The sequence below is a fragment of the Manis pentadactyla genome, chromosome 13, assembly GCF_030020395.1.
Source record: "Manis pentadactyla isolate mManPen7 chromosome 13, mManPen7.hap1, whole genome shotgun sequence".
Classification (NCBI taxonomy): Eukaryota; Metazoa; Chordata; class Mammalia; order Pholidota; family Manidae; genus Manis; species Manis pentadactyla.
In genome coordinates, this window is record NC_080031.1 from 77,734,626 (window position 1) to 77,762,038 (window position 27,413).

General features: G+C 38.0%; 1 long non-coding RNA gene and 1 pseudogene across 1 annotated transcript in view; one reads left to right on the top strand and one right to left on the bottom strand.

Annotated features, from left to right (window-relative positions):
* Positions 1–212: 212 nt before the first annotated feature.
* On the bottom strand, positions 213–27,218 carry LOC118917382 (protein-lysine 6-oxidase-like; annotated as a pseudogene).
* The window catches only part of LOC130680311 (uncharacterized), a 111,884-nt gene continuing 108,366 nt past the window's right edge, over positions 23,896–27,413 (top strand). The window contains exons 1-2 of the long non-coding RNA XR_008993265.1: positions 23,896–24,211; positions 24,590–24,689. This is a non-coding gene — a long non-coding RNA (uncharacterized LOC130680311). The remainder of the gene's footprint in view (positions 24,212–24,589; positions 24,690–27,413) is intronic.

Here is a 27,413-nt window from a genome sequence, read left to right on the forward strand (position 1 = left end):
CAGTCAAAACGACCAGATGAGGGAGGCAGGTGGAGAGGGCTTTGGACCTGGCCTCCAGGGAGGAGATCCTTGAGACAGCAGAGAAGATGTGCACATAGGAATATAAAATAGAGAGGAAACAAGCCAGGGAAATACATGCACCAAATGCAGTCACTGATGCTTCATTTATGTTCATTTTGCAGTCTGAGATCAAAATAATCTGAGGGATATCACAGAAGAAATGATAATTTTATTTGAAGTAAAAGTTGTGGAAAATGTTGCTGCCATGTGCATGGTTCCACAGATTCCCACACTGATGTATGAAGCCACGACCATCCGCCCACAGGCCCCCTTGTAAATGATGTGGTCATAGTGCAGTGCACTGCAGATGGCCACGTAGCGGTCATAGGACCTCACTGTGAGGATCACCAATTCACCAGAACCACAACCTGCAAAGAACAGCACCTGGAAAATATATCCAAGGAAGGATATTGTGTTCTTGTTCATCAGGGAGTTGAAAGCAAATTTAGGAACAGTGACAGAGATGTAGCAGAGATCTGAGTGGCAGGTTCTTCAGGAAGAAGTACATGGGTGTGTGAAGCTGAGGATCCCAAGTAATGAGCGTGAGGATGAGTCCATTTCCTAACACGGCTGCCAGGTAAGCGACGAGGAACAGGACACCCTGCAGGGTTTGCATCCTTGGATCCTCAGAGAATCCCAGGAGGAGGAACTCAGTGACTCCTGTGTGGTTCGCCACTTCATTCAGTATCATGCTCCACATGAGGGAACTATTTTCTGTTATTGAAATCACAGAAATAAAGGAAAATGGAACCTACTAGTGCCAATATATTATCTAAACTGTGTTGATTCTTTCACAATATGTATATAAACATATTTAGAAAATGTATATGTGTATCTTTATAGTAAGTTAAATATTCAATACTAAAAATAAATATATACATATATATATTCGGCAGTTAACCTAAAAAATGTGAAAAATGAAACAAGGAGAATACTTTCAAGAAATAAATTCAGGTATTCAGGTTGTAATTCTAGCAGCATAATTAACTTTAGTGAATCCAAGCTGCAATGACGCATTGGTTTCATATTACAGTGATGGATGCACAAATGTTAAATGCAGCTGGAATGGATGGTGAGGTGACTGTTTAATGTTTGTGGGGTCCGGTGGGGTTATTTTCACCATTCTGGGTGCACCAACCTCCCAACATGTCACACCTAACACTGTTAGGAAGGAGTGCTCTAAAGTTCCCTCCAAGCTGATATGGGAAATTCTACCTCATAGGGTAAAAACAGTGCCAAGAAAATTCAAGCAAAGGCAAAAACAAGGTCTTCCTGGAGGCTCATTGAAATATTCTCATTATGTGCATAGATACTTAATGTTGCTTCTTAGTGTTATTTGTTATATTTAAACATGAATTAGCCTTGAGTACAATTTGGTCACTAAAATAACCCAGTCACAATATGAGAAATACTGTATGATTCCATTTATATGGGATCCCTGGAATAAATTCATATAGACAGAGACTAAACTGTGATGGGAAGATCTGAGGGGATGAAGCAACTTGACTTGGAGCTATTGTTTAATGGATACAGAGTTTCAGTTTAGCAAAAAGAGACAGATGGGTGTAAAGATGATAGCCCAACTATGTGACTTGTTACCACCACTTGACTGTACACTTAACAATAGTTAAGATGGAAAATTTATGTTACCCGTATTTTACCAGAGTTAAAAGTAAATTAACATTAAGGAGTCAGAATTTTTAATACTTAGAAAGCATCCCTGTGATATGAATATTTGAAAAACAGTAAATTGTAGTACATATTTTTAAATTATAGCCAATAAAAAATGCCCGTTTTTCAACATTTGTCAGATACATTTTGGAAAATTCCTGTTTTGTGCAGGTTTTACAATAATTTGACTCATTTCTGAACTTTAGTCAGTTTATTTGGGGAAAAAGTGGAATTTTTACAGGTTTGTAATGAGAACTCTGAGATTCGTGTAGTATAGGAGAAAGGACAGATCAGAGATTAGAAAACGATTGTTTCAGGTGAGTTACCTTGTGGTATTTGCTTAACATTATAGGTGACTTAAGTTTTTTGACACTTAGCAAGAGATTATATGTGAAGCCCCATGAAAGTTTATTAAGAGGAATAGGCATATTTTTATATAGCATCTGGAATGTACTCATCATCAATGTCTATAAGCAGCTAGTAAATAAGAGAGTTAAAATAAAAATTTATTTTTAGACATTTCTTATTTATTTTTGTTATTATTAGACATTAATGATAGACATTTATTTAGTATCTATTGTGCATCAGGCTATGTTAAATGTAGTGATTAAAAGCAGGGCTACCCACATTTCTGTGTGTGTTCCTTATTGTTTTCCTTACTAGTTATAGACATTCGTCAAGTTACTTTAACCCTCTGTGCCTATGTCATCAATTTGATCTGGGACCATTCTAAGCACTAAATTAGTTAATACATGTTTAGAAGTCCCTGAAACACTTTACTAATGAAATGATTTTGGCATTTGATTGTCCTCATTACTAATGAGTTGTTGAAGATGTTGAAGTTGTTATTTATTAACAATTTTAATCTGTACAGTGAACAAGAGTTACTCTCTTGTGCCAATACTATTGTCATTTCACACTGAGGACAGTAAGACTCAGAGAGGTTGACAGTCACCCACCTCCCGCCCCAGGCTCAAGGGGTATAGCCAGTCGATGGCAGAGATGGCCAGGTAAATGGCTCCTTTGAGTTCTCCACCTGCCAGTCCTCTGAAGAGACACTCTCAGCATAAGGAGATCTTAACAGGCCAGAGGCAGTGGACATAGTCTAGAAAATGATGAAAGGTTTGTTTAACTTTAGCCCAACATTTATGTTACATTATAGAAATCTAGGAGCAGGCCATTAGATTGTTGCTAACAGCTTTATCTCAGTAGTTCCTGCCATTCTCACTGAAGGAAAGCATGTTTATATGTGTGCAGCTGGTGCACCTAAATACTGGTGAGTGAAGGGGAGGAACATGAGAACATTGTCTCACTAAGAGGCATGTTAGAATTCTTCCAGTTGTTTTTTAATAACATTTAATTCTAGATTATATACTATTTATGTTTTACATTTTCAGAATATATTCCTCCCAGACTATTTGCTTACTTCAGCCTGGGTATATGTCACATATTCCACCACCTATAATTTCAGCTCTTTCTTAACTTACAGGAAATTTTCTGACTCAAAATTTCAGGACTCAACAAAAAATACCTTTCCTTCACATCTGTCCATGGTTTTAAATACCATTACCTATTATCAAAAGGCACAGTTCCTGACTTTTCTTAAGTAACTAGGCCTTAATTATCAAAGATAAAATAAAGCAAATTCCTCCTCCTATCTAAATGGTTTGATAAAGTTCAAAGACCAAAGGATTCATGAAACAGAGTCCATGCAGTTAGGGATGGGAACATCTCTTATAATGCATGACTGTTTTTATAGATTTCCAAACTCCACCTGAACCTGGATCACATGCATATATGAATCAGCAAATATAACTCAGTCCCCTAGTCTGACATGCCAGCATCAACTATTGTTGTGGCTTAGATAACTACTGTGTCTGGGGTCCAGACCAAGACCATCTAGTGATGGAGAATTTGTCAAAGATCGTGGGCAGGCTCCCTCTCAGGCCAGCCACTCCTTTTGTCTGGGCCCTGGGGCTGATGACCCTTGATCCAGAGCACCTAAGTAATGGGGAATGAAAATGTTATTTTCATTTCTGTGGATGCTGGACACCATTTGTCTTGGTGCTAGACAGAAATGCTGAAGCATCTCTACGTGAATGCACTGTGTTTAGCTGCCACATTGCAATTCTGCACATCCAATTTATTTAAGTGCTAAAATACAATTGCTCATTCTCTGAGAAGGATAATGAATATCCAGCTAATGGAGATGGTGCTGTGAAACACATATCTGAAAGCCCTAAGATAGGGATATTTTGGGATGTAAATTCTTTCATAATAGAAGACTAGGACAACAGGATATTTCACTCCACATCTATTTTAGAGAGAGCCTTGGACAAAGAGATAATCAGAGAGAAATCATTTTTTTCTGTATTATAATTTTGATAAGTGCTTTTTCTTATCACTGTTTAAGTATGATTGGTGAGAATTTGTAAATCATTGTTCTTCTGACATACAGAATGATCTGTAGGGTTAATTTATATGTACATACAAATATAAATATCAGAATATATTTTGAACATGTAAGATTAATTGAAAATGTTCACTAACTTTCATAAATTAGTTAAAAAGATTGTGAGAATTCATTCTTTATAATAAAGTTATAAAATATTTTTGTGAGAACACATAAGTAGATGTAATAAAAACTACAATTCAGTGTAGTATAGAAGAGAGGTGTTTTGATTTTTAACTTTACTGTATGATTATTTATATTTGGGAACCCATTTGAGCAGAAAAATTTCCACTTACTGTATTTCCATGAGTTGATTATATTTTGACAAAATGACTTCATCCATACCACGTTCCTAATTATACTGTCTCATGGGTGTGTTTGATTGTGCACTGACATGCACACATGTGTGTATCTGTTTTCACTTAGTCTCATTACCGTCTTTTCTTTAACTCTGGGATTTTTCCCTTTTAACTGTATCTGAGACAAAATAACAAATTTTGTATCAAATTCATGCTTATTTTAGAATAAATATATTTTGAATCATGGTTACATATTTACAGGTGAAAGGATCATTCTCAGCCATTTAATTGGATAATATGTTAGAAAAATAATATTTACTCCTGTAGAGACAAGGAGTATTTTATCCAATCCAAAAGTGTTAAATAAATGTTACTTACATATTGATCATGTATTAATCTCTGGAAAGCTTTGATATAAGGGACCACTTCCTTATTACAGCAATGTCACCTCTGACTTGAACTGTCCAATCTCTGCAGATGCTCTTCATCCAGGATGATTTATTCTCACCTAAAGCAATAGAAGGGAGTAGCAGGCTGTACCCCAGCAGGAACTGCGAGAACTGTTACCCTCTCACTGAGATAAAAACCTCTTCAAGGTGCTCTAAGAAAAAGGCGAACTCTTACATCTGTGGGGTGGTGATGTGTCCCCTAAGTCCTTTCAAGAACACCCAGGAGAGAAGGAGGTGGAACAGGAGAGACAAGAGAGGTGCTTACCGTTTGGGGACCTAGGGAATTAAACCACAGAACAAACCCACATATCAACTTTAAAGAAAAACATTTCTTTTGTGACGCTGGTTGTGTGGAAAAAGACCAACTTAACAACAGTTCAACATTAGCTAGGAAATTCCCGAGAGAGTTAAACTCCCTGAAGCTGCTTTGCCAAATTAGTTTTTCCAGCACCTAGAAGTGCAAAACCTTTTCATGAGCCACTATATGAAAGGTGCTGTCTAGAACAAGAATTTTTATAAGTAAATGTTAAAGATTAGGTCTTTACAGCATTTCTACATCTTTACTTACAAAGACATATAATCTGAATTGAATATTCATAACATATGGAATATACTAAAGAGTATATTTAAACTAATTTCTGCCTTCTTTGTTCATGTTTCTTTGGTTTCATATGAAAATTTATTTACCTAGGGGGTTCTTTAAATATTATCTTAAGTATATTCAGTTACAGATTTTAATATTTTAAAATTTGGATTTAGTACTAGTTTTAAAAACTGGCTAAAAATTCTAGAAAAATTAACATATGTGTTCTTCAGGGATGATGAATTTCATGTAGCGGCTATTTCCACCTGCTGAAATAGATATGCTTATACTTGTTATCCCTTGTCATCAATTTTCTTTAAAATGTTGAGAAATAAAAGTAATAATTACTAATACATATACATAGGAAGTACTTGAAATACTGCATGAATCACAGAAGGAACATAAAATGCAACAGCAGAGAAAATGTTTTGAGGAGAGAATGTGCTGCTTAGAAATCCACAAGTGACTTCCCGAAGGGTATAGAATAAGAGATGCACATTTTGGATATGTAATATCTACAAGTAGAAGGTTGAATTGATGGACAAAGAACTGAAAAGAATCCCTTTTTTTCTATCAAAAGGAGATTCCCTTCTATGAGAAAAGAGTTCAAGAAAGTTGGATGGCACCTCTGTCCCCTGAGAGGAAGCTCAAGGAGATGAGGAAAGAAAATGGTCCCATCAGAGAAATACTTGCCAACATCAAATTCAAGTTCCAGCCTTCCCAAGGGGTCCTTTTGTTCCCGCTGTTCCACACCCCAATCACAGAGGCCCAGAATTGTCATGGGATCCCCAGGGCTGTCAGGCCTCATGTAAAGAGCAGAGTCATATTCTCTGGGATGAGGGTTTTGAAGTCACCTGATGATATGATTTGGTTTCACAGAATTTGAGACCTGGACATCCACAATTACAAAAGAACTTCTATGAGCCTTTTCTCTCTTCATACCTCATAATATTTTCATTAGGTGAATCATAAGTCCTTTGAATAATTTAAGGACATGAAAAATTTGAAACATTTTTTCATGTTGTGTAATTTAAAAACATTATTTGTGTAAGCTGTTATTTGTTGTTTAAACACACCTCAAATCTGTGCAATCAAAACAACCTTTGCCTTGATAGAAATATAAATATCAACTTATCACAAAACAAACCACAGACTTTGAGAAAATATTTGAAGGTAATCTATCCAATAAGAGACTGTTATCTGAACTATGCAGCAGAATATGCACATAATTCTCATCGCTCAATAAGAAAAAACTTAAAAAACTGAAAAATAATATGATACAGCCATTCCACACCTAAGTACTCATCTAAGAAAACAAAGACTTGAAGGGAAGTGGTTTTTAGCAGTTCATCTGTAATAGGCTAAAATTAAGAACAATACATATATCCATCAACAGCGAAAGGATGAATTGTTGTATATCCTACATTGCAAAACTACTTCACAATAAATGCATAAACTACTGATATCCAACAACCTGATGGATGAGACTCAAAATTATTATGATCTGTGATGAAGCCCCACAAAACAATTACCTGCTTAGTGTGTGTGTAACTAGAGAATTTTAACAAATCTCCAGTCAGTAAAAGCAAATCAGAGGTTGGGAATATGGGAGGGCCCTAGAAAACTATTGGGGGTGATGTTTATGTTTATTATTTTGTCTTATAGTAATGATTTCAAAGGTATATGCATTTGCCTAACTTATTAAATAATACACTGTAAAATATGTACAGTTTATTATATACCAGGCACACATTAACTGTTAAAATAATACAACAAAAAAGCTAGTGTATGAAGTATTTTTCTTCCTTTCTTTGGTGTTATATACAAAAAATTATCTTAAAGACCTAAGTCAAGGAACTCACTGCATAAGGAGTTTTCTAAGAGTTTAATGATTTTAGGTCTTACATTGAATTTTTTACATCATTTTGAGTTCATTTTTGTGTAGTCTGAAAGTGATCCATTTTCATTATTTTACCTGTAGCTCCCCACTAATCTCAACATAATTTATGGAACATACCATGTGTACATGTGTATATTCTTGACTTTTTGCCGTAAATAATCAACTATATATATATGTGTGTGTGTGTGTGTGTGTGTGTGTGTGTGTGTGTGTGTGCATTTGTTTGTATCTGTGCTCTCTATTTTCTTCATTGTTTTGTTTCTCCTTTATGATAATACCACACTGTTTTGAATACTATATCCTTATCATATTGTTTGACGTCAGGGCACACGATATATGCAGCGTTGTACGTCTTTTTCAAGATTTCTATGGCTCTCTGGGGTCATTTGTTCCATAAAAATATTAGTATTGTTTGTCAATTTCTGTGAAATATGCCATTGGAATTTTAAAAGGGATTGCATTTCATTTGTAAATGCTTTGAGTAGTATGGATATATTTACATTATTTAAAAGTTTAGTTTTTCCAAACCATTGGCACAGAATATCTCTACAATTACTTGTCTTTTCCAGTTTCTTTCCTTGATATCTTTTAGTTTTTATTACACAGATCATTCTCTTCATGGTTAATATTTTTCAAAAATGTTATTATTTTTCTTCAAGTATAAGTGAATTTTTTAAAATTATTGTTTCTAACAATTGTTACTGTCTAGTAACACAACTTGATTTCTGTAGGTCAATTTTGAATCCTGTGACTTCACTTAATTCATATTAGCTCTGATAGAGTTTTGGTGGAGTTCAGGTTTTCAATATAAAGTAAAGTGTCATCTGCAATTAATGAACATTTTATTTCTTCCTTTCCAGTTTAGATGTCTATTTCTTTTTTCTCATCTGATCTCTGGGGACAGGACTTCCAGCGTACCAAGTGTGGATACACCGTTTTGTTGCTGACCTTAGAAGAAAATCTTTTAGCTTTTTTTTACCATTGACTTTAAAGTTAGCAGTGGCTTTTTCATATACGGGCTTTAATTTGTTGATCATATTCCTTCAATATGCACTTTGTTGAGAGTTTTTATCAGAAATTATTGTTGACTTTTGTCAAATGACTTTTCTGCATCTCTGAGATGGTCATATTATTTTTATCCTTTGTCTTGTTAATGTGGTGCACCTTGCTGATTGATTTCCAGATTGGAATCATCCATGCATACCTGGAATACCTATTTGATAGTGGTCTACGATCTGTTTAAATTATTGCTGATATTAGTTTGCTAATATTTTGTTGTGGCTTGTCTTATCTACATTCACAGGGATAATGCCTTGTAATTTTATTTCTTTGTAGTGCCTTTGGTGTTATTACAAATGTAAGGCAGACCATGAAAAATGAGTTTTGAAGTATTCCTTCATTTTAAGTGTTTTAGGAGTGAATAGGAAAGGATTCATGTTTTTCCTTTACCTGTTTGGTAGAATTCACCTGTAAAGTTTCCAGGGATGGTCTTCATTCTTTAGGAGTTTTTAAACTAGAGATTCGATTTCATTATTTATTCAATCTATTCAGATTTTCTGTTTCTTCATGATTCATTTTGGAAGATTTTATGTATTTAATATATTTCCCTTTCTTGTAGGTTTTCCAATTTCTTGGAATGTAATTGTTCATATTAATCTCTTATGATCCTTTGCCTTTCTGTGGTCAGTTGTAACTCCTCTTTCATTTCTGTTCTTTTCTGATCATTTCCATTCTGATTTTTATTATAGCCTTCATTTTACTAACTTTGGGCATTGGTTGTTTTTATTCCAATTCCTTTGTGTTTAAAGTATATTGATTATTTGGGATATTCCTTGTTTTTAGAGGTAGGCCTGAATTGCTATGAACTCTCTTTGTAGTACTGCTTTTGTCACAACCCAAAGATTTTCAAACATTGCTTTTCTATTTGCATTTACCTCAAGGTATTTTTTTCTTAATTTTTCTGTTTTGATTTCTTTATTGACCCTTTGATTTTTTAGTTGCATGCTGTTTAATCTTCAGGTGTTTGTGAGGTTTTTTGTTTTCTTTTTGTAATTGATGTCTATTTCCTACAGTATTGGTAGGTAAAGAGGTTTGATAAGGCTTAAATCCTCTTGAATATACTGAAGTATTTTTTTGTACCTTAACATGTGCCATATTCTAGAGAATGTTGCATGTGCACTTAAAAAGAATGTGTTTTTTGTAGTGTTTTCATGAAATGCTATGCATATATGTTTAAGTCTATCTGATCTCTTTCTCTTAGGAAAAAATTTCCTTACTGACTTTCTGTCTTGATGATCTTGCCACTCTAGTATTAAAATCATCTACTTTAATTGTGTTACCGTTAATACATGTTTGTTAAGATTTGCAATTGTCATGTCCTGGTTGGATGGATTTCTTAGTCATTACACAATTCTCATCTTTGTATTCCATAACAGTACTTTAAAGTGTTTTTCAGATACGTCTATTGCTTGTCCAGCATTAGAGTATCTTTTCTCTCACATCACTCATAATGTTTGTGTGTCTTTTCATCTGAAGTGAGTTTCCTCTAGACAACACAGAGATGAGTCATTTTTATCTATTTGGCCACGCAGTGTCTGTTGATTTCAGATTGTATTCCATTTATATTTAAAGTAATTATTGATAGGTATGGACTTCTTGCTGTCTTGTTAACTGTTTTCTGGTTGTTCTTATAGTTCTTCCTCTTCATTTATTTTTCTCTATGTTCACCTGTGGTTTGGTTTCTTTCTGAAGTGTTATATCTGTTTGCCTTTCACTTTATTTTTCTATATGTATTGGTGAGTCTTAGTCCATGGATTCACATGGACATGAGTTTCACATATACATATATTGACCTCTATATATTATAGTCTATTTGAATCTGAGTCACTTAAGTTTGAACATTCTAGAGTCACACCATTTGTAATTCCCTCACATTGTTTATATTTTAGTTTCCTATATTATATCTATTTATTTTATGTGTCTCTTAACTACTTAATGTTGTTTTAGTTGATTTTACTATTTTTGTCTTTAACTTTCTTCTGCCTTTTATATGTGACTGGTTCCTCATGTTTGCTGTATATTTGCCTTTACTAGTGATTTTTTTTCTTTCTTATATGTACTTATTTATAATTAGGAGCATTCTTTTTCTCTTTAATGTAGATACTTTATCATTTTTTAAGGCTGGTTTAGGGCACACAAAGGATCCTGATGCTTGTTTTTCTCGAATATTTCCCCTCCAATTCTGAATGATCACATTGCCCTATACCATGCTTTTTAAGTTTTTCCTTTCAGCACATTAAATATAACCTGCCACTCCCTCCTGGCATCCACTGTTTCTGCAGAAAACTGATATATGTCTTCCCTTGTTTGCAACCTTTTGTTTTACATTTGTTACTGCATTTAGGAATTTCCATGCATCTTTAATGTTGACATGTTAAGTATAATTTGTCTTGCTGTGGATTTCTTTAGATTCATCGTTCTGGGTATCTGTGTACTTCTTTACTACACAAGGTTAGAGAAGATTTTGCACATTATTTCATCAAATAAGTTTTCTGTTATTTGTCTCTTTTGTACCCTTCTGTGACACATATTGAGGATATTAGTATAATTTATGTTGTACTAGAAGTCACCTACTCTATCCACATTTTAAAAATTATTTTCCTCATGCTATTATCATCATGTGACTTCCAATATTCTGTATTATCCATCACTCATCCATTTTTTTGAATCTGATAATCTGTTTGGATCCATCCATTGTATTTTTTCACTTCCTTTAGTATATACTTCAGCTCTGGTTGTTTATTTCATATATTTTTATTTTATTGATATTTTTATTGAAGTATTTTTTATATAAAATATTATATTGGTTTCCAGTACATAAAATAGAGGTTCAACAGTTGTATAAATTATGAAATCCTCACCCCACCTATTGTCATTACTCTCTGACAATATAGAAAAATGTTACAGAAATATTGACTATATTCTTTATGTTTTAATTTCATCTCCATGACTAATTTATAATATGATTGGGATTTTGTGCCTCTTTATCCCCTTTTGCTATTTCACCCTCCCACCCCAAACCTCCACATGGTTACCACCAGTCACTTCCTAATGTCTGTGAGGTCTTTGCTGGTTGTTCATTTTGTTTTGCTTTCCTAGTGTAAGGTTCCTAGTGGAATTATATGGTATTTGACTTTCCCTATCTGGCTTATGCCATTCAGCAGAATACAATCTAGGTCTACCCATGTTTTCAGAAATGGCAGGATTTCTTTCTTCTTTATGACTCCATAATATTCCAGTGTGCAGTACCACCCCTTCTTTATCATTTCACCTCTTGATGGAAGCTTTGGTTGTTTCTGTATCTTGGCTATTGTAAATAATGAAGCAATAACCACAGGGTGCATATATATTTTCAAATCAGATTTTGTTTTCTCCAGTTAAATTCTTAGAAGTGGGGTTGCTGGGTTAGACAGTATTTCTATTTTTATTTTTTGAGGAATCTATACACTGGTTTTCCTGCACCACTTTACATTTCCACCAAGAGTGTAGAAGGCTTCCCTCTTCTCCACATCCTCACCAACACTTGTTATTTCTTATCTTTTGGATAGTGGCCATTCTGATTCATGTGGGGTGATACCTCATTGCGATTTTGATTTGCATTTCCCTGATGATTAGTGCTGTGGAGCATCTTTTCATGTGCCTGTTGGCAATCTGTGTCTTCTTTGAAGTAATGTCTATTCGTGTCCATTGTAACTAGTTTATTTGTGTTTTTGGTGTTGAGGCACATAGGTTCTTTATATATTTTGTAGGTTAACCCCTTACTGGATACATCATTTAGGAATATTCTCCCACATGGTAGGTTGCCTTTTTGTTTCATTCATGGTATCCTTTGCTGTATAGTATCTTTTCAGTTTGAAGTGGACCCATTTGCTTAATTTGCCATTATTTCACTTACCTAGGGGGATGCATAGATAAAAAAATTAATAGTGCTTATGTTCATGAGATTTTCTCTATGTTTATTTCCATGAGTTTTATGGTTTCATGTCTTATATTTAGGTACTTAATCCATTTCAAGTTTACTTTTATATATGGTGTTTGGGAATAATGCAGGTTCATTCACTTGCATGCAATTATCCAGTTTTCCCAACACCATTTATTGAACTGAATGTCTTTTTCCCATTGTGTATTAATGGATCCTTTGTCATATATTAATTGAATATGTATGTTTGGGTGTGTTTCTGGGCTCTCTGTTCTGTTCCATTGAACTATGCATCTGTTCTTGTGCAGCTACTATACTGTCTAGAGTAGTGTAGCTTAAAGTCAGGGAACATAACACCCCCAACTTCATGTTTCTTTTTCAAATATGTTGTGTCTGTTCAGGGTGCTTTTTGTGGTTCCATATTAATTTAGGATTATTTGCTCCATTACATTGAAAAATTTCATTATTATTGCAATAGGGATTGCATTGAATCTGTAAATTTCTTTGGGCATGATGGCCATTTTGATAATATTAGTTCTTCCTGTCCATGAGAATGGGATAGATCTTCAGTGATTTTGTCTTCAGTTCTTCCATCAGTCTCTTATAGTTTTCATAGTATAAGTGTTTTACCTTCTTGGTTTGGTTATTCCTAGGTATTTGAATCTCTTTGATGCAATTGTAAATAGAATTGTTTTCCTGATTTCTCTTTTTGATAGTTTATTGTTAGTATATAGGAATACAACAGGTTGCTGTATACTGATTTTGTATCCTGAAACTTGCTGAATCCAGTTATTAGTTCTTGGCTTTTGGTGGAATCTTTAGGTCTAGTATCATGTCATCTACAAAAACCAAACGTTTTACTCCTTCCTTACCAATTTGGATACCTTTTATCAATTTCTGTTTCTTTATTGCTGTGTTTAGGACTTCCAGTACTCTGCTGAAAAAAAGTTGAGTGTGGGCATCCTTTCCTTGTCTCTGATCTTAGGGGAAAACTTTCCCCTTTTTCCAGTAAGCATGATGTTAGCTGTGTGTTTGTTGTATGTGTCCTTTAGCATATTGAGAAATGTTCCCTCTATACCCATATGGTTGAGAGTTTTAATCGTGGATGGATGTTGAATTTTGTCAAATTATTTTCAGCATCTATTGATATGATCATATGCTTTCCATCCTCCCTTCTGTTATGGTGGTTTATTACACTGATTGATTTGCAGAAATTGTACCAATCTTTCAACCCTGGAATAAATTCCTCTTCTGCGGGATGATCCTGTTGATGTATTTTTTAAATTCACTTTGCTGAATACTTTGTTGAGGAATCTTGCATCTATATACACTAAGGATATTGGTCTGTAGTTTTCTATTTTTTGTATTATCTTTGTATATTTTTAGTGTTAGAGTAATGTTGGCCTTAGAGAATGAGTTTGGAAGTATTTCCTCTTCTATATTTTGGAATACTTAAAGAATGGGTATTAATTCTTTAAATGCTTCACAGAATTCAACTTTGAGTCCATCTTGTGCTGCTTTTTTGTTTTTGGTTTATTTTGATTACCAGTTCAATTTTTTTAATGGTAGGTGGTCTGTTCAGATTTTGTGTTTCTTCCTGATTCAGTCCTGCAGGATTGTATATTTCTGGGAATTCGTCCATCACTTTTTGCTTGTCCAATTTACTGGCATGTAATTTTTCATAGAATTTTCTAATAATTATCTATATTTCAGTGTGGTTGATTGTACCATCCTTTTTCTTTCTGATTATGTTTACTTGTGTCTCCCTCTTTTAACTTGTTAAGTTGGGCTAGGTGTTTGTCTATTTTGTTTGTCTCAGTGAACCAGCTCTTGGTTTCATGGATTTTTTTCCTCTTTGCTACTTTCTATGTAACTTATTTCTGCTGTGATCTTTATTATGTTCCTCCTTCTACTACCTTTTGGGTTTGTTTGTTCTTCTTGTCCTGGTTCATTTTCCTTTAGTTTTTTGGGCCTGTGCTGCCAGTGAGGGAGTTGGTGCTTTTGCTCTTGGCTTCTGCTTTTCTTGACCAGTTGGGCTGAAGGAGGCCTGGAGAACCATCATACTTCTGCTCTTTCTCCTCTGGAGGGAGTTCCCTCAGACACCTACCCCTGCAGCACAACTCCCAAGACTAGCCCATTTTTCAAACTGCTGCTTCTGTGTTGGGTCTTAGTGGGACCAACAAAAAATACCTGTCTATAAGTGACAGAGACTCAGTCCCCAAAAGTGCCCCTGTTCTCCCTGCTGTCCAGCCTCATAAATTATAAAATCCCAATGAATTGTGGACTTGTCTTCCCAGAGCAGATCCCCAGGGCCAGGTGTGACAGGCTCCTGAGCATTTACCTGTTTTCCAACCCATTTCTATCCAGCAGTATGAAGCTTTATTAATGAGTTTCTCTGCCCTTGTGGGATAACAAAACTGGCCCCACAGCCTCCATGGCTCATTGTCTATGGACCCAAATTGGGTAAGACTGGGCACTGGATTCCCTGGCAGGACAGAGCTGCACGTTTCCTCTGCAGCTGGTAATCCATGGGCTGTGCTCTCTGTTTAAGTGCCACTGTTGCTTTGCTCTGCAGCTTCCCTTTCACTCTGATTTGGATCCTTATCCAAGTGGGCTGTGTTATCTATTCAGCGGTCAGTAGGGCTGCTATTAGATTCCTACCCATGAAGAACTAGAGGGCTGGTCCCTGTTCCCTGCAGGTGCTCCTGGTCTTGCCTTATAACCATGTGGTCCTGGAGCTCCATTCAACAGGGGTGGGTTTTGAATCAGTCCTTATGCCTGGGCAGCTTGGGCTTCAGTTCTAATCAAGGTCTTTGTTTATTTTGATCAAGCCCATCTTCTCCCAGGTTCTCTGCATAAATGCAGCCCCCACCTTTGCTGTGCAGACGATCAGTGTGATGGCCATGCTGTCTGCTCGAGCGCTGCTGATTTATACAATTTCCAGGTGCTCCAACAAGGCATTCTGGTGGCAGGGCCAGGAGCTACACTCAGCAGTGCTCCCAGCTGTGATCAGCTCCCCTGCTTGAAGGGGAAGGTAAAGCAGGTTCCAGGGGAGTGGGAGCCTTCACTGGAGACCTCGCCCATGCAGACATTGCTCTGCCACAGCCTTTGATTGGAATGAGGCACTCTCGTGTCCATGGACATGAGCAAAGCTACGACTTTGGAGACTTCCTTGCAGGTAGGAGCTCAGTCTGCTAACACCCGTGTGTTGATAGTGGGAACTCTCCACTTCCTCTGGGACAAGCAGACTCTCAGGGGTTTATGGTATGACCATGTTTAGTTTTGTTAAGAAAATGCCTCACTTTCTTCCAAAGTCAGTATCATTTTGTTTTCAAACAAGAAATGTATGAAAGGTTCTGTGACTCAACATCCTTGGCAGCATTTGATGTCAATTTTCTGGGATTTTGAGATTTCTTAGTTCTCAGTGGTTATCTCCTTGTGGCTTTAATTTGTATTTCTGTGACAACACATGATGTAGGATATTCACATGCTTATTTGATACCTCTGTGATGAGGCATCTGTGAAGGCCTTTGGAACATTTTTATATCAGATTATCTTGTTGGATATTTTTAAGTTTTTAAAAATATATTTGGAATATTAGTCCTTTATTAGATGTGGTTGTTGCCAATATTTTCTCCCAGTGTGTGGCTTGTCTTTTCATTCTCTTGACCGTGGTCCATACAAGAAGAACTTTTAATTGTGATTACATCCTGATTGTTGATTATTTGTTTTGTGGTTCATGCCTTTTTTGCATATGAAACTTTATTACCAAACACATGGTTATTTATGATTTTCTTGGTTTTTTTGTTTTCTTCATAAATATTTGTAAGTGCTGCATCTGAAATATTTTGAAACATCATGTTTCCATTTGCATTTGTAACACGGTATCTATTTTGTTTGGTTACACATTGGCTATTTATTAGAATGTTGTTTAGTCTCACTGTGTTTGCATTTTTTTGTTTTACTTTTGTAGTTGATTTCTATTTTTATTCCATTGTGGCCAGAAAAGATGTTCAATATTATTCTAGACTTCCTAAATTTATTGAGACTTGTTTTGTGGCCTGACACTGACCACTCCTGGAGAATGTTCCATGTGCACTTGAAAAGAATTTACTTTCCAGTTTAGATGGAATGTTCTGTGTACCTCAGTAAGTCCATCCATTCCAACACATCATTTAAGGCCAAAATTTCCTTATTGATTTTACTGGGTGAGCTATCCTTTGACTTAAGTGAAGTACTATATCCTCTACTATTATTGTACTAATGTCTCTTTATCCCTTCTTGTCTTTTACTATTTGCCTTATATATTAAGAAAGAGATCATGAGGATACAGAGAGAGAGATAAGGAGAGCAATTACTGAATGGATTCCCTAGAGTCTGGAACGGGGCTGAGAGCTAAAGCTCAAAGGCAGTGATTGGGTTTAGGCAGGAGAACTGACACTTCATCTGAGGTCACAGAGGGGAGCTGGGTGTGTGATTCTGAGTCTTTTAGGTAGTAGTTGGAGCACTGGAGGAACTGCCTGTGAGATATATGATCACTTCTATTATCTCAGCTCCAATTAACCCTGTTTTGAGCTGTTTTTTGATAACCAAGATGGACAGGACAGAGGCCAGACATGGGGCTTTGCCTCCAGCTTCTGTATCGTGGACTTCAGTGGCTGAAACTGCTGCTCTGGCTTAATTGGTATCATAGTCTAACAAGATCCTATTGGGCTGACCACCAAGTTTTTCTTTCACTACCCTTGCCTTTATCAAATCAACCCACACCTGGGTTCTCATAATCCTCATGGGACCCTCTGCACCTCTCCTTTCAGTTGTATCCCATAGTTCCTTCCATGATCTTATTGTTTCACCCTCCTCCAGAACTTCTAAAGTACAAGTAGCCTCACTTATGGGCTGCCTCACATGGAGGCAAGAATAGTCACTAGAGTCCTAAAGCGAGAAGGGGGAGCTGTATGGAGCACCAGATTTCTCATTCCCATGAGGAACAACTTCTTATTGGGGCCCTTGAGGTCCATATTATAGATGATATTTTTCATGCCCAGCTCCCATAACATGTACTGGATCTCTGAATACATTTTCCAGCTAGTGGGTAGTTATGGTAAATCACCCTGATTAGGCCAAACTACCCTGATGCTGTTGTCATCCAATCCTGAAGTGCATGACTCCCTGTTGTGTGATGGGCACTTTGCAAGAGCACCTGGAGGGAAAGGTGAGTCCTCTGGGAAGCCAGTCAACCCATTTCAGGACCCAACATAACAATTTCTCCACCCCTATTTTGCAAATAGCAAAAGCCATGTAGGCCGAGGTTCTGACGGCTCCTACCGAAACTGTATGCTCATGTCCACCAGCTCATCCAGTGTATATAGGTGTAGTATGGAGTGGTCCATAACCTCGGGAGGGGATGGCTCCTCCCACTGAGGAGGAGCAGTAGCCTTTGGCGGTGGCCTCACACAGATAGGCCATTAACCCCATTCCCCCATCCTCTACCAAATCTCCTCTACCATCTCCAAGGCTGAAGGTACTGCTCTTTCCTCCCCCTCCCCCACAGCCTCCTGCAATGTGGATCCTCCTGCTGCCTCCTCCCTTGCTGCTAACATATCTTCCAGGAGTGCAAACTACTTTCTCAATAACTGTCTCTCTTTCGGAAGGGCATCCTGTATGTTATCATCCTGCTCCTCCACATGGTGCTGAACTGTGAATCTGTCCTGCTGAAGTCTCTCTCTCTCTCTCCTTGATAATGCTTTCCAATATCTTGAGAAACATACATCCCACAATCCTGGCTGCCATGTGGCCACTCACGTCCTCTAAGCTGTCTTCTATCTCATGGAGGGCTAATTGCACAGCTTCTGGTGTCTCCACCCTTCTAGGAGGTGCTTTACCCTTGACCAATTATCCACTATGGGCTCCCCAAATTGAAGCCCCATGGATACGGGGCTCTTGGGTGAATCATCACTCCCCACTGCAGCAGCAACTGGGGCCTTCCCACAATCCACATGGGGGTTCCTGAGTATCTCTCCACCATCCCTAGGGGCAGCCTGGCATAGCATGGCTTCCATAATGACAGATTTTGTGTTTAGATGTCCTGCTGGATACCAGCAGGTGTAACTCCCTGCTGGATTTATGTTCACAGGCTCAAGTAAATAAACCTTTGAAACCAAAATCAGTCAAAGGGAGAAATAAAGTGGGAGAAATATGTTTTTTGCTTATAAGAAATTGTCTACTTTTGCTTGCCTATGTCTCTCATGACCAGGCTGTAAAGGACCCCTCCAAACCTCTCTGGGCCAGATGTGCTCTCCCTCCCCCTTGTAATCACCTATTGATATTGAGATGGACTAAGACCAGTGAGAGATTATGGAAATATCACAGTTTTACACACAATTACCATGTGACAACTACCAAATTTTCAAAATTTTATTTTAATGAAATCATAACACTCAAAAAGATATTCAGAAGAATAATGATAGGAAAAATAAGTGCTAAAGTGTGACATACTAAAGACATGTGTGACATACTAAAGACAATTTGGAATATGATTTACATAATTCAGCAGTTTGCAATTTTTTTGTTATTATTTGGACAGTTCACTCTATGAAAGGTTTGAAGAAACCAAAGCTTAAAGTTAGTTGGCTTGGATATATTGGTTGATATTTAACATATTGGAAATGATACATATTTAGTACATATATTGAATTTAATACGGTGATAAACCATTTTGATACTAATTTAATATCCAATTTTGTTGACAAGTAGTTTTATAAAAACACAAGTGAGTAAGAGAAGGCATTATTTTACATTTTTACAAATCTGTTTAATGTCTGCCTTCATAGAAGATAGGTTATTCTCAGATATGCCTCTTCACTCACTCTGTTGCAATTATTGTTGATTAATGTATATAGAGAAAATAAGGCCTCATACATATAGCTGGAAATTGGAAGCATTGATTTAACATCACCAAATAATAGTTAATATTCATCATTTATAGTATGCCAAACACAACAAGTGATTTATTGAAGATTAGTTGGTTTCATAATTGAAACCACATATTGAATTTTATTTCAAGGTCACATATTGGAATGCTTTTTATTTTTATTTTATTAATTTATAAGTTAATTTATTTTTATTCATTTTATTATCATTAATCTACAATTGCATGACGAACATTATGGTTACTAGGCTCTCCCCTTCACCAATTTCCCCCCCCCCAAACCCCATTATAGTCAATGTCCATCAGCCTTAGTAAGATGCTGTAGACTCACTACTTGCTTCTCTGTGTTGCACAGTCCTCCCCGTGCCCTCCACACATTATACATGCTAATTGTAAGGCCCCTGTTCTTTTTCCCCGCCCTATCCCTCCCTTCCCACCCATCCTCCCCAGTCCCTTTCCCTTTGGTAACCGTTAGTCCATTCTTGGGTTCTGTGATTCTGCTGCTGTTTTATTCCTTTAGTTTTTCTTTGTTCTTATACTCCACATATGAGTGAAATCATTTGGTACTTGTCATTCACCGCCTGGCTTATTTCACTGAGCATAATACCTTCTAGCTCCACCCATGTTGTTGAAAATGGTAGGATCTGTTTTTTTCTTATTGCTGAATAATATTCCACTCTGTATATGTACCACATCTTCTTTATCCATTCATCTACCAATGGACATTTAGGTTGCTTCCAATTCTTTGCTATTGTAAATAGTGCTGCGATAAACATAGGGGTGCATCTGTCTTTCTCAAACTTGATTGCTGCGTTCTTAGGGTAAATTCCTAGGAGTGGAATTCCTGGGTCAACTGGTAAGTCTGTTTTGAGCATTTTGATAAACCTCCATACTGCTTTCCACAATAGTTAAACAAATTTGCATTCCCACCAGCTGTGTAGGAGGGTTCCACTTTCTCCGCAACCTTGCCAACATTTGTTGTTTGTCTTTTGGATGGAGGCAATCATTACTGCTTTTAGGTGATATCTCTTTGTGGTTTTAATTTGCATTTCTCTGATGACAAGCGATTTGGAACATCTTTTCATGTGTCTGTTGACCATTTGTATTTCTTCTTTGGAGAACTGTCTGTTCAGCTCCTCTGACCATTTATTAACTGGATTATTTGCTTTTTGTTTGTTGAGGTGCATGAGCTCTTTATATATTTTGGATGTCAAGCCTTTATAGGATCTGTCATTTATGAATATATTCTCCCATACTGTAGGGTACCTTTTTGTTCTATTGGTGGTGTCCTTTGTTGTACAGAAGTTTTAAGCTTGATATAGTCCCACTTGTTCATTTTTGCTTTTGTTTCCCTTGCCCAGGGAGATATGTTCATGAAGAAGTCGCTCATGTTTATGTCCAAGAGATTTTTGTCTATGTTTTTTTAGGATTTTTATGGTTCATGACTTAAATTCACTTCTTTGATCCATTTCGAATTTACTTTTGTGTACGGGGATAGACAGTGATCCAGTTTAATTCTCTTACATGCAGCTATCCAGTTTCTCCAGCACCATCTGTTGAAGAGACTGTCATTTCCCCATTGTATGTCCATGACTCCTTTATCATATATTATTTAAACATATATGTTTGAGTTAATATCTTCGGTCTCTATTCTGTTCCACTGGTTTGTGGCTCTTTTCTTGTGTCAGTATCAAACTATCTTGATTACTGTGCCTTTGTAGTAGAGCTTGAAGTTGGGGAGTGAGATCCCCACCACCACTTTATTCTTCCCTCTCAGGATTGCTTTGGCTATACAGGGTCTTTGGTGTTTCCATATGAATTTTTGAACTATTTGTTCTAGTTTGTTGAAGAATGTTGTTGGTAATTTGATAGGGATTGCATCAAATCTGTATATTCCTTTGAGTAGGATGGTCATTTTGACGATATTAATTCTTCCTAGCCAAGAGCATGGGATGAGTTTCCATTTGTTAGTGTCCTATTTAATTTCTCTTAAGAGTGTCTTATAGTTTTCAGGGTACAGGTTTTTCACTTCCTTAGTAAGGTTTATTCCTAATTATTTTTTTCTTTTTGATGCAATTGTGAATGGAATTCCCTGATTTCCTTTCTATTAGTTCATTGTTAGTGTATAGGAAAGCCACAGATTTCTGTGTGTTAATTTTGTATCCTGCAACTTTGCTGTATTCCGATATCAGTTCTTGTAGTTTTTGAGTAGAGTCTTCAGGGATTTTTATGTACAATATAATGTCCTCTGCAAATAGTGACAGTTTAGCTTCTTCTTTACCAATCTGAATTTCTTGTATTTCTTTGTTTTGCCTCATTGCCGTGGCTAGGACCTCCAGTACTATGTCAAATAACAGTGGGGAGAGTGGGCATCCCTGTCTAGTTCCCGATCTCAGAGGAAATGCTTTCAGCTTCTCGCTGTTCAATATAATGTTGGCTGTGGGTCTATCATAGATGGCCTTTATTATGTTGAGGCTATCTTCATAAGCTATTTGGCTTTAGCAAAACATAACTGTTTGTTACATGAAGTTAGTAAGGTCAATAAACAGTTTCTAGTTTTGTGTATATTTAATATATGAATTATTATATAAGAACTTAAAAGCTAAATGAAAGTATAAATATAAGGAAGTTATATCTAGTTTATCTTTGGATAGCTTCGAAACACATTATAAATACAACTATAAGTCAACATTGGGGCTTTGTGACAATTTTTTCTTTCCTTTAAAAGAAGTCCATGTTCAAGAAATACCAATCTAGTCAAAGCACAAAATACTTAAATTGCTTGTAATGCAAGGCCTGGTGAATAATGATTAAATAGGATATAAACAGAGGATAATTAACATGAAAGCTTATTTATAAAGTGAAGTGAGGTTGCCCCAAGGACCGAAGTGCTATAGATACCTATAGTCCTGGATTCAAATATTTCAGCACTGAGCTGTCCAGAGTGCCTGTTTTTCTAAGTGAAGAAAATAAACTCCAGGTCTCCTTCACAGGCAGCCACTCTGGAACCTGGAGATCACTGAGTGGAGAGTGAATCTCTGTGGGCACAAATGTGTAATGTGTGGATAGGTTAAGTCTCCTTTTGCTTAAAGAATACGTGTTGGCCCAGGGCATTTATAATTGAACTTTTTCTACCTCCAATTGCTATGATGATCTAAGCTCAGAAAAAGAAGCAACTGGAACATTTAGGTCACCGGAAATCTTCCTGCCACAGCCCTGGAATTTGCTTCCCAAGATGCCAGCTGCTGATCCCTTTGTGCCGAGTTATGTACATTCACTACTCCTTGCCAAGATTTCGGCTAAGTAAAATTATAATGTCCTTTTACAAATTAAGGTTTCTTACAGAAATACTGGCATGGCTTTTAACTGACACACATTTTCCCATTCTAAGACATACAAACTGCTTAGTTAAGCACTATTTTTAAAAATCTATCCAGGAGACATCTGACATCAATTATACCGTAGGTTTAAACATATATGCCTGGAGAATGAAATTACATCCTTCTGTTCTTATTCACATGATTAAAAGAGACATTTTTTAAAAGTGCTTTTTAAGAAACTTTCTCTCCTTTTGCTAAGCCCAAACTTATTTTCTCTCCAATTTGCTAATCTGGAGAGGGAATGCTTTTTCAGGTGAGAAAAACAGAGATTTCTTCCCTATGGTTACCTGCCAAGACAGATAAAGAATACAGAATGAGGGCAGATAGTGGAAATCATTCAGATTTTTTCAGAGAGTAAACTGCCTTTCGTTGTGGAGCCTAATGAGTATGCATAGTGACCTTCTGTGATGATGAAATATTTAAAAAGTCATTTGAATCAAGTCATCACTTTTTTTTCCTAATTATTTTGCTAAATGGAGCAGTTTATAGAAAATGGGCAGACAGAAAGCAAATAGAAGACCACTTAGTTTTCACTCTGAAGCCTGAGGTTCCTGGTATTGGGGTGCCAGCCTACCTGTGTGTGTGCCGTACATGCAAATCTCCGGTGGTAGCCGTAGTCACAGGATGTATCCTCAAGACAGAAGCTCGCTTTGTGGTCTTCAGCCACCCTCCTCTGAGTGCTGGTATCCAGCAGGTCATAGTGGCTGAATTCGTCCATGGTGTGGTAATGTCTAATGTTCCACACAATGCAGAGACAGCAGTCAGTAACATACAGAGAAAGTACTGAGGAATTTAGACAACTTCCCCACTGCCCCCCACATTTGTCTCCACATTAAAATTGAAATCAAGTTTATCTTCTTAAAGCTAGACTCATGCTAGATATCTTATCCAAGGACAGAAATCTATCAAAATTGTAAGCTTTTAACTTTGCTACTAGGAAAAAAAAAGACTTATTTTGATCATTTTGCTTTTTTATTACACCCTGACTTCTCTTTGAATATCAAATCAACAGACAGTAAATTGTCTGTGTTTAAGTGAAACTTGCCATATGCTTTCTTGTATTTTGCTTTTGGCTGCCACTATGGATGTTTCATTTCAGAAAAGAAGAGCACATGACTAGGGAGGTTTCTAAAAGTCGAGTTCTCACATATTTTAAATCATTACTAAAATACAAAGAGAAATACGGCATGTTTTATCCACCATTATTACTGAACTGATATGAACTTTTATTTAGGAGAAAAATAGTTCTGTTTTATCACAGAGTGCTCATATCTTTTTTCTCATGTCATTAAACAGATGGTGCTGTAGTTCATCTTTTCACATAAGGAAAGAACAAGAAGAAATGGCTCAAATTACAGAAAGTTGAAGGGCACACATCAGGATTTCCTGGAAGTCAACACCTGGACAAGTTACCAAGTCAAATTATAGAATTGCCTTATGAGAAGACCTTTAAATTTAGGACTGAACAGGCAACTATCCTGGGTTCAATGTAGGCCTTGTAGAAGATGGAGGTAGGTTTTCTCAGCTCAGTGGAGTATATCATCTGCATCTTTCTTCTTTGAGGGTGATATCTGAGGCCTTTCGATAATGTATGTTCATCTTTATTAAATGCTAACTGTAAATTATCTTGGCTAGTAATAGGCTTTTTTAGAAATCTTACCTGTAATATATTGGAGTAAAATTCTAGTGAACCGAATTGCTATATCCTGTCAACAGTTTAAGTACACTGGATGTAGGGTTTCCCATTTCAAAGGTAGCAGGACTAGTAGTTGATGCATTTTCTTAGACTCCCTTGGTTATGTCAAATTACATAGAGAAAAATTCAAATGTAAACCACAGCAAGTTCTGCCCTCTGTGTATGAAATAAGACTTGCATCTGTCCCATACAGAGCCACCAGAAAAATGAAAACTCAACTCAAAAGTACCCAGGAAGCCCATCTACTTACTGGTGACAGCTGTGCCATTCCCAGGAGTATCTTGGTCGGCTTGGTAAGAAATCTGATGTCCCTTGGTTTTTCACTCTTTGAGGGAATCTTAGCAGCACCCTGTGATCATAGTCTCTTGCCCTGTATGCTGAGCTGTGATTTTCAAAAAAGGAAGAAGATTATTTTCACAAAATGTTAACTAGAAACAAAACTACAACCAAAACCTTCCCATTTTATAACAGTGACTACCCCTTGCTCCTAACTAGGACTATCAGTTCCAAGAGACATTTTGCTTATTTTGTTTACTGCTGAAACCCCAGTGCTAGGACAGTGCCTGGCAGGTCAGTCAGAGCTCAGGGAATATTTGTTCAGTGGGTGAATGAATAACAGCTATAGACATCTGCAGTTTAAAAATTTTTTTTAAACATAATAAAATTAGCATTGAAACTTTGTATTTATAATCAATTCCAGTCTAACCATATGACTGAGTGAAACTGAGATGGAAATTATCCCAAATAAAAAAATCATATTTGCTTAAGAACTTTGAATTTAACAACATACTTCTTAAACAGTTAAGTATGTAGAGTAGGGAAATAACTCTGAAAGTATACACCCAGATTAGATTTTGTAACTTCACTATCTTCAAAACAAGGGCATTAGTGCATTAGTATCATAGGAGTGGAGTGCAATGCAAGGGTGTGAGTGATACAAGACTCAAGAATGGAAATGATGAGCTTGGATTCTGCTCTTCCTTCAGCCTGTCTATTCTATAGGGTCAAAGCAGAAGAAATATAAACAAATTGTTTAGAAGAACTAAACAAACATTATTCCTTCTGATGTATTTCCTGTGGATATAAAAATACTACTCATGACCTTATTTTATGTACACTGTAAAAATTCTTATGAGACCTACTGAAACATCTTTTGCTCCCTCTGCTGGTTTTCCATAAGCAAGAATTCCATTCCCAAAATTGCTCTGATTTTATTTTAGGACAAATGTAAAAACAAAGCTCTTGCTCATGCCCTTATTCTCGCAGAAGTAATACCCAAACAGCTAAGTGCACTGTGGCTTTGAAGAAAGAAAACAACCTTTGCCAATGAGGGTGCCACACTGGCAAATTAACTCCCAGTCTTTTAGGGGAGTATTATCAAGCTCTTACATTACAATCGTTTTCCATTTTATTGTACAGTTGTTTAACAGAAAGTTTTTGGTAACAGTTGGCTTCAGAGTTTAAGGATCTTGGAAGAAGAACAGGAGACCCCAACTCTCCAGGATTGGGGTTTGTTCCATCTCCCTGATTTGTGCCACAGTTTGTAAGGCAGAACCCACAGAAATCTTCAAAACTTTAACCCTCCATCCAGGTCAACATGCTCAGTAGATCATGTTCCATTTCCCAGTTCCTATCCCACTTTACAACTCTTGTCTGCACGCAACAAGAGCGGTCAGACCCAGACCCCCAGAGCAGCCCGCAGAACCGGGACTGGGGAGCCAGGCCTTGAGGATCCTAGAAGGTACCTGACCAAGCAGTTTTCCTCCGCAGCGCATCTCAGGTTGTACATGGACATCTTTTGCACGTATGTGGAAGCCTGAATGTAGTAAGGGTCGGGCACCAGGTCCGGGAGACCTAAACGTCGGCAGGCGATGGACACAGTAGTGAGACAACCCAGCGACCCCCGTCCCAGCTACCGGTAGCTCCATGTCGCTTCCTCCTCACCCTTCGCCCAGCCGGCTGCGGGTGACCAGAGAACGGGGGACGGCCCGGGGCGGCAAAGCAAAGTGGAAAGCAAGCAGGAGGGGCGAAACGCGCTGTTTGCACCAGATTCCAGGGCTGCCTTTGCAGGCGAAGGGGGAGGGCTCGGATCTGCGAGGACTAAGGCCTGCCGCGCCTAGGCAGCCACGTCGGGGAGCTCCAGAGTTGGGGAGGGGGGCGCGGGTGCTTCCGGCGACTTGGGAGTACTTACCATACTGAAAGTAGCCGGTGCCATATCCCGGCCGGAACCTGCTCCCGGACCGTGGCCTTTCGTAGGTGTCGTAGTAGTTCTAATAGGGGTTGTAGTTGGAGTACTTGTAGGAATTGTACGGGTGATCGCCCACCATGCCGTCCACGCGGCTGGGCGGCCGCAGGTTACTGAGCGCCGGGCGCTCCCCGGACACCGTCTACTTGTCCTCGCGCGAGGCCCCAGCGTCCCGGGCCCCGGACGACGAGTAGCCAGCTTGGAACCGGTGGCGGACGGTAGGCCTGGGGCGTCCAGCGGCGGCTCCCAACGAGCCAGCCACCGGCAGCCCTGCCGCCGCAGTTCGGTTGTTGCGGAGCAGCAGGATCGGCGTGCGTGGGTGCGGGGCGGCGGCGTTGGCAGCTCCCGCGGCGGTGGCGCCTGGGTCCCGTCGGCGCTGCGGCTGGTACTGCAAGCCCAGGCTCAGCAGGCTGAACACCTGCCCGTTGTTCTCCCATTGGATCGTCTGGCGTCAGGCGCCCGGAGCCGCCGGCGGCTCGCAAAGGGACTGCTGCTGGCCGGCGGCCAGCGGAGCGCAGCGCACGAGCGCGCAGAGCTGCAGCAGCCCCAGCAGGAGCGTGGTCCAGGCGAAGCGCATCGCTCCCTTTGCGGGATTGCGCCCTCTGTGGGAGGACGTAGCTCGGAAAAAAGAAAAACGGATCTCAAATCACCAGAGGGAGAGAGAGATCTTCAAACAGGGAGGCGGGCGGAGCGCGGCTATCTCAGTCCCTACCAAGCAGTGCGAAGCTTGGGCTGCAGACCCTCCTTCAGTACAGGCAGCTGGAAGGACGTG